Here is a 12,631-nt window from a genome sequence, read left to right as displayed (position 1 = left end):
AGGTCGCAGATGGCCACTTATCCGCAGATGCGAAAGTGCTGGACAGAGTTATAAAAATTGAGGTTTTAGTTCTTTCTTCATATTTTACGATGTGGGACTCGGATTGAGGCAATATTTGGAGCAAATTTCATCACAAGGATTGGAGTAAGTGTTCTCTACTCAGTTTTGATTACATTTCATGAATATATCTTCATTTTTGGCAATAGGTTGATGAATTTTAAAGTGAAATTGGGGTTTTTGGCCTAGAGTTTCATAATATGAATTTTTGAGTTTTGAACATCGAATTGGAGTCGGAATCGAGTGAAACTAGTATGGTTGGACTCGTAATCGAATGGGTTGTCGGATTCTAAGGTGTGGGCCCTAGTGTGATTTTTGGCCGAATTTTAGATTTGATTTAAGTTTCGATTTTTATCATTTGTAGTTGTTTCCTTGGGCTTTATCCGATGTATTTTATTAGCTAGTTTTGAGTTGTCAGAGATCGCTACGCGTGAGATGGCATTCTTGGAGCATCGCTGGGCCTGCTCAGCCTCTGGAATTGGCTTGTTTGAGATAAGTAACTCTTTTAAACTTAGTGCTGAGGGCATGAAACCCCGAATTACGTGTTATGTAATCGGTATTCAGGTGACGCACATGATAAGTGACGGGCGTGTGGACGTGCACCCTGTGAATTGTGACTCTGTTGTTCCATGGCATTGTTTAATGGTCCTATTTTGTTGATATTTGTAATTTCACCATGTGATTAAGTAACTGAGCTGTCAAATCATGTTAGATATTATGTCTAGGCTTTATGATGATATTGTTAGGACCCATAGAGGTCGTTTCTTGCTGTCATCTCTCTGTTTTTATTGATATTTTGTACTCACTCATATTCATTCATTCATTCATATCATAACTTAGTCTCAGTTGTTGTTTATTGATACATCATATCATTGTTGTCAGGATAGTTTCATGACATTGTAGGCCCGTGAGTGAGATTGGAGAGCCTGATGACTGAGTGAGGCTGAGGGCTTGATTGTGAAATCATGATACTATGGCACGTGAGTTGTTTGTGCAGCACGTGAGTTATCCGTGCTGATTCTAATCTTGATACTATGGTACGTGAGTTGTCCGTGCAGCACGTGAGACATTACGCACATGCGTATTTTGATCTTGATACTATATCACGTGAGTTCTCCGTACTGATTCTGATATTGATACTATGGAACTTGAGTTATCCGTGCAATAAGTGAGTTGTCCTTGCGGATTATAGCGCTTGGGGTGTAGGAACCCCTCTGGAGTCTACACACCCCCAGTAAGCGCAGTCGACTATGTATATATTTATGCAACGAGTATAGTACAGTGCTGAGTGATTGAGAGTGCTGAGTATTGAGCACGGTAAGAGATAATGCGAGACGGTAAAGTTGAACACCTTGGGAGTGTGAGTACATGAGTTCATCATTGAGAGGCATTGCATTTGACATACGTACTTGAGATACATGCATAGAAATGTATTTTCCTTTTGCTGCCCGGTTTTGGTGACATTCATGATTTTTACATGTATCTTGACATGTAGGCATAGAGATGTACTTTCCTCATGCTATCTGAAAATGAAACACTTACCTGATGAAAAGTCTTGGGAAAAAGTTACAGTTTTCAAACTTACTCATATTTTTGACTATTTCGGTGAAGGATTTGGATTTTTACTAATATACTTGAAAAGCAGAACTATTTAAGAAAACTATGAAAAAGGTTGAGCATTTTATCTCTGAGCTACTTATTTATTTACTTGATTTACATTGTTATGAACTGCTATTGGTTTTTGGTGCTGGACCCGAACTTATTCTAGCTCGTCACTACTTTCAACCTAAGTTTAGGTTTGTTACTTATTGAGTACATTGGGTCGGTTGTACTCATACTACACTTCCTCCATATTGCGTGTAGATTTCGCATGCCGATGTTATTGTGTTCGATGGGAGCTGAATTGGAAAATGTACCTGCATCCCTATTATAACTACCTCTTATTCATGGTAGCCTTAGAATTATAAAACTCTGTTTATGTATTTTTCAAATAGATGATGTATTTACTTCATATCAGCTTTGTAAACTCTATTCTTAGAAGCTCATAATTTGTACTACTAGTCCTTGGGAAATGTATAAGATTTAGATAATTCCTCTGTTTAATTGTCTTATTAATATTATTGAAATTGGATAGGTATTAGTTGGCTTACCTAGCAGGTTAGGGTAGGTGCCATCACGACTGGTGGATTTTGGGTCGTGACAGGTTGGTATCACAGCTCTAGGTTCATAGGTACTACAAGTCATGAGCATGTGTCTAGTAAAGTCTTGCGGATCGGTATGATGACGTCTATACTTATCTTTGAAAGACTACAGGGCACTTATGATATACTTCCCATCTTTCTTTCATTATCGTGTGGCGTTGATTCAGCTTGAAGCGTAATCCTTTGAATTCCTTCCTTGGATTCATATGCGTACATGAGCGCTCAGTATTAGTTGTGCATCGACGGCTTGTGATTCCATGGAAGAGGCACGAGATATGATTTTGGTAAGCTGATGATGGGCCAGTCCGAAGGACTTGAGGCTGGGCTTTGACTGTAGCTTGAGCGCAGAGATGTTGGTTGTGTGAGCACGTGCTTTTGGACTTATACGTCCGGTGGCGTCCCTATGAGTGGAATTTATGATTAGATGAGTGGTCGGATTGTGCGGGTTGTGGCTTTAGATTGTATTGATGTGTCATGTCACTAGAGTGGTCGTATTGGATGAGATGAGGTCATTGGACCTAGAATGAATACTATCGGAATTGATTACAACATGTTGGAAGGATAATATCGAAAGTCGGCTTAGAAAATTTATTATAGTTCTTGTCGAAGGAGAGGGAAATTCCACAACTGGTTGATCTAATGAATGGTTATGAGTTTATGCGTGTTTCTTTCATCATTGGCAGTATAGGAAGGTGTTAGAACGAGGCTTGGTTTGATACGAGGTTTATTACCGGCGTTGGGTGGCTTTGAGCAACTACCGTGAGTAGAAATTATCGCTTTGAGTATTTGAGTTTTTAGGTATATCATGTGATTACATCTTAGGTTACGGATTTGGTTTGATACAACTTGTTCAAACTTGGTTGGAAATTTGGTTCTGATGTTTATGGGCTAGGATGACTTATGGAATTTCCATTATGTTGTGTTATAAGACCTATATGGGATAGGGTAACATGGGATCACCCCCAAGTATGTGCATAGTAAGGTTACTCTGCGATTTGATGCCTTTGAGAACAACTCTAGGCACATTCGAGGACGAACGTATGTTTAAGTGAGGGAGGATGTAACGACCCGACATGGTCAATTTAAGCATTTGCACTTCGCTCGCTAGTTCTCGGGTATGAGTAGCCCCGTATGATGTATTATGACTTATGTGAATCGTCGGTTTTGATTTTCAGGTTAATCGAAATTTATTTAGAAGAATGATTCTCAGCTAGAGACTTTAATTTTAAAGGATTGACCAAGTTTGACTTTTTAGTATTTGACCTCGGATTGGATTTCTAATGGTTCTGTTAGCTCCGTTGGGCGATTTTGGACTTAGGAGTGCGTATGGATTGTGATTTGGAGGTCCGCAGTAGAATTTGGCTTGGAATGGCGAAAGTTGGGATTTTGGAAAGTTTGATCGGTAGTGGACTTTTTGATATCGGGGTCGGATTCCGATTCCGAAAGTTGGAATAGGTTCATAATGTCCAATGTGACTTGTGTGCAAAAATTGAGGTCAATCGTACGTGATTTGATAGGTTTTGGCATCGGTTGTGGAAGTTTGAAGTTTCAAAGTTCATTTATTTCGAATTGAGGTGTGATTCGTTGTTGTCATGTGTGTTTTGAGGCCTCGAGTAGGTCCGTCTTATGTTATGGGACTTGTTGGTATGTTTGGACGGGGTTCCAAGGGGCTTGGGGCATGTTTCGAATCGATTTTGGACCATTTTTCTTCATGTTTCTATTGCTAAGGAGCTATTGGTTATGATGTTCCGCACCTGCGATAGATATTGCGCAGGTGCGAGGCCATAGATGCGAAAGTGCTGGGCAGAGTTATAAAAATCAAGGTTTTGGTTCTTTCTTCATATTTTAAGATCCCTGACTCGAATTGAGGCGATTTGTGGAGCAAATTTCATCACAAGGATTGGGGTAAGTGTTCTCTACTCAGTTTTGATTACATTTCATGAATCTATCTTCATTTTTGGCTATGGGTTGATGAATTTTAAAGTTAAATTGGGGGTTTTGGCCTAGAATTTCATAATATGAATTTTTGAGTTTTGAATATCAAATTGGAGTCGGAATTGAGTGAAACTAGTATGGTTGGACTCGTAATCAAATAGGTTATCGGATTTTGTGAGTTTCGTCGGATTCTGAGGCGCGGGCCATGGTGTATTTTTGGCCGGATTTGGGATTTGATTTAGGATTTGATCTTTATCATTTGTAATTGTTTCCTTGGGCTTTATCTGATGTATTTGAGTTGTTATTGGCTAGTTTTGAGCTGTTCGGAGTTCGCTATGCATGGGATGGCATTCTTGGAGCACTGCTGGGCCTGCTCGGCATTTGGAATTAGCTTGTTTATGATAATTAACTCTTCTAAACTTAGTTCTGAGGGTATGAAACCCCGAATTACGTGTTATGTGATTGATATTGAGGCGACATACATGCTAAGTGATGGGCATGTGGGCGTGCACCTTGTGAATTGTGACTCTGTTGTTCCATGGCACTATTTAATTGTCCTATTTTGTTGATATCTATGCTTTCACTATGTGATTAAGTAACTGAGTTGTCAAATCATGCTAGATATCTTGTCTAGGCTTTATGATGATATTGTTAGGACCCATAGAGATCGTTTCTTGCTGTCATCTCACTGATTTCATTGATATTTCGTACTGAGTCATATTCTTGCATTCATATCATATCTGAGTCTCAGTTGTTGTTTATTGATACATCATATCATTATTGTCGGGCTAGTTTCACGACATTGTAGGTGTGTGAGTGAGACTAGAGAGCTTGATGACTGAGTGAGGCCAATGGCTTGATTGTGAAATCTTGATACTATGGCACGTGAGTTGTCCATGCAGTACGTGAGTTGTCCATGCGAATTCAAATTATTGATATTATTGGCACGTGAGTTGTCCGTGCGGGTTCAGATATTGATACTATAGCACGTGAGTTGTCCGTGCGAGTGATGATATTGATACTATGGCACGTGAGTTGTCTGTGCGGATTATAGTGCTTGGGATGTAGGAGCCCCTCCGGAGTCTGCACACCCCTAGTGAGCGCAGTCGACTATGTATACGTTTATGGATAGGGTTGCACGCCGCTACGGGTACTATACAATGCTGAGTGATTTAGTGTGCTGAGTATTGAGCACGGTAAGAGATAATGCGAGACAGTGAAGTTGAGCACCCTGGGAGTGTGAGTACATGAGTTCATCACTGAGAGGCATTGCATTAGACATACATACTTGAGATACATGCATAGAGATGCATTTTGCCTTTTGCTACCCAGTTTTGGTGACATTCATGATTTTTAACTGTATCTTGACATGTAGACATAGAGATGTACTTTCCTCATGCTATCTGAAAATGAAACACTTACTTGATGAAAAGTCTCGGGAAAAAGTTACAGTTTTCAAACTTGTCACACCTCCTTTTTCACTTACACCCGCAAGGGCAGAAATGAGTTTTTCCAATTAAAGGACAATCAGAACGGGATTTATTATTATTATTTAGAGTCACCACTCGGGAAATTAATGGTGTCCCAAGTCACCGGTTGTATCCCGAACCGAGGAATCGTATGACTCTATTAACAGTTCGTGAACCAGAAATCTGAGTAAGGAATTCTGTTAACCCGGAAGAAGGTGTCAGGCATTCCCGGGTTCCGTGGTTCTAGTACGGTCACTCAACTATTGTATTTGATTTTATCTGATTTTAATACATGCTAGCCTATGTGCCACTTATTCGTAAACCGCTTTTATCATTATATTTTAAAAGAATTGCAACGTTGTGGAAATGCATCTCGAACCACGTCGCAATCAATGCACCCATGGTTGTCAACACATTTCGACTCCGTTGAGATTTGGATTTGGGTCGCATCAATGCGCACCCGAGTTTAGGAATGTAATTTTATTAAAGTCGTGCTTAAAGAGTCTAGTGTATTATTATTTTGGGGAAGGCCGTGAGATTCGCTAAACGGCCCATCCCGAAGTCTAAAAGTTAATACAATATTTATTGAGGGCCCCACAATTTTATTTCTCATTTGGCGAGGCTCATTTCATTTTATTTTAAAAGGGCAAGCCTAAAAGCAACTATGATTTTTCTAATTTTTATCTCTAAAATAATACAAAAAGAAAATCCTAGTTAATTAAAGTATTAGAGGAAAACAAATCCTCATGATTCAATCCAAACTTAGTTAAGCCCGATGAAACAATAACAACATAGCCTTAGCATTCTTGCTCGAAACTATCGGATTGTGTTTCATAACAATAAATGGGCAACTATAGACTTGGGCCCAGGTCCAGACGTATATTCACAGTGGAACGTGACCTGGGCCACCCATGGAGGTATTTACACCCTTTACCTTGTGCAGATAGGTTGTTGAGCCAAACCCACCAAATCAACCAACCTACTAATCAATTCACCCCGTTCTTACTGAAATGTTTCTTCAATGTTCTGATCGAATTCCAAAGGTAGTTATTGCTTGAGTTCCGATTTTTTATACCCAGACCTACGTATTCTATTGCTTTATCCAGAACATGTCGATTAAGCTGAAACACTATTAGCTAAATGAAACTATTACATCCAAAAGCTAATTTAACCAACATGAATAGCTGATATCTAATTACACTCCCAACACTAATGCTCATTCAAGTACTAACATCAAGTTCACACCTCAGCTAAATTTAAGGCATCATTATGCTTACTCAAATACTAACTGCTAACAGAAATCAATTCATCATACTTGCTGCCAGAACAAATGGAAAACAATTAACATGCTAAAATATAGTCCAAATGACTCATGTAGTCCACCTTATACAAATAATTTGGATGAAATTAAAATAGGGCATGAAATTAGGACAAAACGCGAATTCATAGATCTCTTTAAACATCACTTCGCTTCATATTCGAAAGCCTGAAAATTACAGCATTGGTACCTGGATATGAAGATTCAAAGAAGAAGAAAAGATCAGCAGTAGTGGATAACAGGCAACAACACTTTGAGATAACCAAACAACAACAAATATACAGCCCAGAAAATCGAAGTATAGCCCAGAAAGAAGTTTGAAAATCAGACAAAGTGATGGATCAACTTGAATCAATTTCAAAACAGACCAAATAACCTTGGAAATCACTCAGAATGAACTCAACACTTTCAACCAGACCCAAGCTCAATCAAACTTAGCTTAATTGGACCTAATCTCATGCGAAACCATCTCAAATTTCTCTGAAATCACAGCTTATCCGATTTTGAACTAGGAAACTGGAAATTGAACTGAAAATTCCAATGGAATAATAACTATTTTTTTTGTTTTTTCTATTAGATTTTCTGTTGGTTTTTTTTGAATGTTTTGAACTTCAAGTTCAGATATGAAAAATCAGAGAGGATCTTCCTTGGGGAATTTTTCTGGCCAAGACCCCCTAATGAAGGCATTGGGGTTGCCTTTTATAGGCATCAAATAGGGTAGAATGTTCTAGATGGCACTCACATATTTTCCCTCTTTTAATTTCAGATTCTCCCTATTAGTCCTTCAATTTCTGCCTTGTTTCTCAAGTTACTGCCCTAAGTTTACTGAAATCTACACTAAAGTCTTATTCTAGAAGGCCCTAGGGTGTTACCTATACAATACCTATACTACCCTTATCTTGGTTTGAAATTACTATTCTTAATACAACTACCCTTTTCCATGCCTAAACTACCCTTATTTCCTCCCTGAAATTACTACCCAAACAAGCTAAGCTTCAAACCCCTAACTAACTGACTCAAACACTCTGTTAGCCTAACTACAAATCAATTATAGTCTCCCAAAGAGTCCAGTTCAGCCTTAATCAGACCAAAACAAACTAAACTAATTAGAACTAGCTAGACGACTAATCAAACTGAAGCCAAACATGAACTAATTAGTAATTAACTAAAGGAACACCAGAAATTAAATTAAGCAAAACTTAGTAAAACTAATTAACAAATTATAAATCGAACTAAGATCAGGAATTGGAACATATTAAAATCAAACAAGCAACTAGACTTAATCAAATCAGGACACAAGATTAGAACAATATTGACAAAACATAAAACGCAAATTAACAAAACATTAACCATGGAATTCACACATGCAGAGAATCAGAAAAGGAAAAAGAAATTGCAAATAAAAGAAAATACCAATTACGAACTCACTGACAACAAAGAGCTCCGGCCAATGGTTGTTTCCAAATTCCCCGAAATTTCTGACCCGTAACATCCCTAACCATGTGTTTTTCATAAGAAAACACCTGGTTAGGGTTGTTAGGGTCCGAAATCATGGAGATTTTGCCTTAGGGTTTTGGTCGGAAACCTTCGATTTGATATTCGAGCTTTTCCAGGCAGATTCGAGAGACAAGGCCATGGGGTTTGGGTAGGGGAGGCTCAGGCGGTCTCATGGTGTTAATTTGGTGGTGATTGGGTTACTTTGTGTTTTGGCCGGAAACCTTTGATCGAAGATTCGACGAGCTAGGGCTGGATTTGAAGGAAATGGGTGGTGGATCCATAACGAGGGGGAAGAGGAGGTTTCGTGGTGTTATTTTGGAGGGGTTTAGGAGTAGTGGCGTTCGCCGGCGGTGGGGTTCCGACGGAGGATATAAGGGCGGCTGGTTTTTAGGGTTAGAGATGGACGGGGGGTCTGAGAGACGAGATAGGGGGGCATGAACATTCGGACATATATATATAAAACATCCTAAGACGATCTCATCCGTTTGATCAAGAAACAACGGCTGAGATGAGCTTCCTGAAAACGACGTCGTTTAGACTTTTGAAGATCCGGACCTGGTCTGTGTTGGATTGGGCTTGGGGCGTGGGAAGGAAGAAAAAATGTTGGGCCCGGGTGAAATGAATTGGGCATGGCCCAAATCGTGGGCAGCCCTTTCTCTATTTCTTTTTATTTTCTTTTTTTTCTCTTTTCATTTGTTTCTTTTATCTATATTTTTTGTATTTTTCTGATTTTATAAAATTGCAACAATTAAAATAAAGTCCTAATATATTTCACTAATTGATTTCTAAAATTATTTTAAAAACTATTTCGGGTCAAATTCACAATTAAACAATTAAAAATACAAAAGTGAACTATCTTTGTTATTTTATGCATATTTGTTCTAAAATAGATTAACCCCTAATTAATACTAAAAATATGAAATTAAATCCTAAATGCAAATGCATACTTTTGTATTTTTCATATGAATAAAAATGCACAAATACAATGCAACAATTAACAGAAAATGACAACAAAATTCACAAAAATTGTAAAATAATAAAGAAATTGTTTTTGTTTGAATTTCTGGGAATAATTTTCTTTGGGCAAAAATCACGTGCTCACAGCTGCCCCTCTTTGCCCGAAAACATGAAGGGTTTTCGCGCAAAGACAAGTGAGCGGAAACGAACAATTTTTGCCCGTTTGAATATTCCGTGTGAAGCATTTTTTGAAAGAGCTGACCGCACCCTGCTTCAGAGGTTGCCTACATATCCTGGGCTAAACAGGAATCAGGTCAGTGTAGTTCGGGAGTGTCTGGTAGCTGGGACTACCAGGAGCTATGATTTCACTGCGATTGCTGCTGCTACTGCTTGCTGACCTTCCTTATTACACCATGGCAAAATAAAAGAAGTTAGACTAAACTATGACCTACGAATTACAAAATTCTACTGAATTCTTCAAACTTGTTATTGTACTTCCTCGTTGTTTTGTTGTCTTGTGTTTTCTTGGTAAAATCCCTTGTTGCCATTGCGAACTACAAACTGAGGTGTTGTTCCTTTCTTCAAATTGCTGAACTTGAATGTATTCCCTTATTGTACGGGTGGGCTTCCGATTACTGAAACTTGAACCGTATGTCTCCATTCTCCAGGCGGACTCCTGACTTCTGAATCTTGAAATTGAATGTATTCCTCTATTATCCAGGCGAGCTCCTGACTTCTGAATAGATAAAACAAAGAATTTGAAAGCTAAAACTTAAATTGTACTCCCTTGTTCTCCAGGCGGGCTCCTGACTGCTGCGCTTGAAAGTATTCCCTGCTTTCCAGGCGGGCTCCTGACTTCAACTTGAAATGTATTCCCTGCTCTCCAGGCGGGCTCCTGACTTCAAGATAGACAAAACAAAGAAGATTTTCTACCCTAGTTTGGTGGCTGTGGCAGATGTGATTGTAAAACTAAACCATACTACCAAGTATTACTAAGAATTTGAAAGCTAGGTCCCATTATTCAGGGGGGTCCTGACAACTCTTGACTAAACAACGATTTAAAATCTAAGTTATATCTCCTATAGGCATGACTTCTGCTAAATCATGCTATCTAAGAGGATCTTTAAACTACTCCCCATTATCCAGGAGGGTCCTGAAAATCAAAGGTCAAATTTTATCTTAAAGGCGACAACTTTCATGTCTGAATTATACTACCTTACAACAAAGTTTATGCTAAATGTTGTTATCTGATTGAAATCTTAAAGCTAAGTCCCATTATTCAGGAGGGTCCTGGAAACTCCTAATTGAATCCTGTCTCGAACATGCAAACTTCTAAGCTAACTTATATTCTTTTGGAATACAATTATGCTAGATTATGCTATTTCTGAACTTTAAACTAGGTCCCATTTTCCAAGAGGGTCCTAAAAATTTAAAAACTAAATCCCATTATCCAGGAGAGTCCTGAAAATTTAAAAACTAAATCCCATTATCCAGTAGGGTCCTGAAAGCTTTAAATTAAATCCCATTATCCAGGAGGGTCCTGAAAATTTTAAATTAAATCCCATTATCCAGGAGGGTCCTGAAAATTTAAAAACTAAATCCCATTATCCAGGAGGGTCATGAGAATTTTAAATTAAATCCCATTATCCAGGAGGGTCCTGAAAACTTTAAATTAAATCCCATTATCCAGGAGGGCCCTGAAAGCTTTAAATTAAATCCCATTATCCAGGAGGGTCCTGAAAATTTAAAAACTAAATCCCTTTGGTGACTGCCTTTCCCCACAGAGAGTTCCCCTGACACAAACGAACTTTTTCTGCCCCTGTTTTAATCAAAGAAAATTTGTCAGTTCAAAAAAATGGTGGTTAGTTGGCGGCATTCTTGTTGGAGATCTTTCTGCTGCATTGTTTTGTTCCGACTAGCTTCCCGAACTGGCCCTGAACCGCTTTGACTTTCTGACTGATCTCCGAACCCATGACTCTAACAAACCGAGTGTTCTGTACCCATGTTGTTGTTTCACACCTTTGACCCTTTTTTGAACCTTTGCACTTCCCCCGAGATTTCCCAATCATTCCACCAATGACATTTCCGGTGATTCCCTATATTCCACCTTTCATCACATTGTTTTTTGACATGCTCTGACCACATCGCGCTTTACACTTTCCGGAATCTGGTAGTGAGTTTTGAAATCCCTTTCCACTTGCTTTAAACAAAACTAACATTGAAACATTTTAGATAGATAAAACCCCCAAAGAAAATGAAATGCAATGAGTTTACGAGTTAAGGATAAGAAGAATCCAAAACTGGATGACTGTTAAAAAGAAAAAGGGAAAGAAACTTATCTGACCGGAACAGCTGGTACCAATCGTCATGACCTGCATTTCGGACTAATCGGCCCAATCTGTCCAACTAACCAACTCTTGGTCGCCACCCTTTGTTGCCCCAGAATTTCCATATTACTTTATCCAAACCTTAGCCTTGTTCATCTTGTGGTACCTCGAAACAATTTTCCACCAACATGCCTTTCTCCATCAATCATTTCTCAACTCACTTTCGCCTCAAGGTGCCCGCAAGGGTTTTCACCAATAAGACTCTCTCATTTTATTCTTTCTCTCAACTCCCTTCGCCTTACGGTGCCTATGCAGGTTTTCACCAATAAGACTCTCTCATTTTTATATTTTGCTTTTCTTGCTTGAACCAGATGTTGCCCCAGACATGAATTAGATTTACCTGCTTGACTTGGTATTTTTCAAAGATTGATCAGGAGGTCTTTTTTTGGACCATAATGTGGGTTTTGGCCGGGGCTAGAAAGAAAGGGTGTGAAAGGCATCAAAATAATTTCAAAATGGGTTAAAATTACAACTTTCGAAATCAGATTTCTTACAACAACCACGACTTCTGCCCCAGTCTTTGCTTGGGAACTTTTGAATTTTATTTTGGTATGACAGAACCTCAGCGAGACTGCCTACGTACCCTTGCGGGATCAAGTCAAACGTAGTTTACGTCATAGAGACTACGTTGTTGTTTTTCTTTTTTGCTCTTGTTTTCCTTTCTTTTCTTCATTTTCTTTTCTTTTCCCTTTCTTCTCTTTCTTCTTTTCACCTTCAATTTTCCTCTTCTCTTCTTTTCCTTCTTTTCTTCCTTCTTCTTCTTTTCCTTTTTTACTTTCTTTTTTTTTTACTTTTTTTTCTTTTCATTTT

Source organism: Nicotiana tabacum, chromosome 6 (genome assembly GCF_000715075.1).
Source record: "Nicotiana tabacum cultivar K326 chromosome 6, ASM71507v2, whole genome shotgun sequence".
In the NCBI taxonomy this organism is placed as follows: Eukaryota; Viridiplantae; Streptophyta; class Magnoliopsida; order Solanales; family Solanaceae; genus Nicotiana; species Nicotiana tabacum.
The sequence above is the reverse complement of the archived record's forward strand: the minus strand, read 5'-3'. Positions refer to the sequence as shown.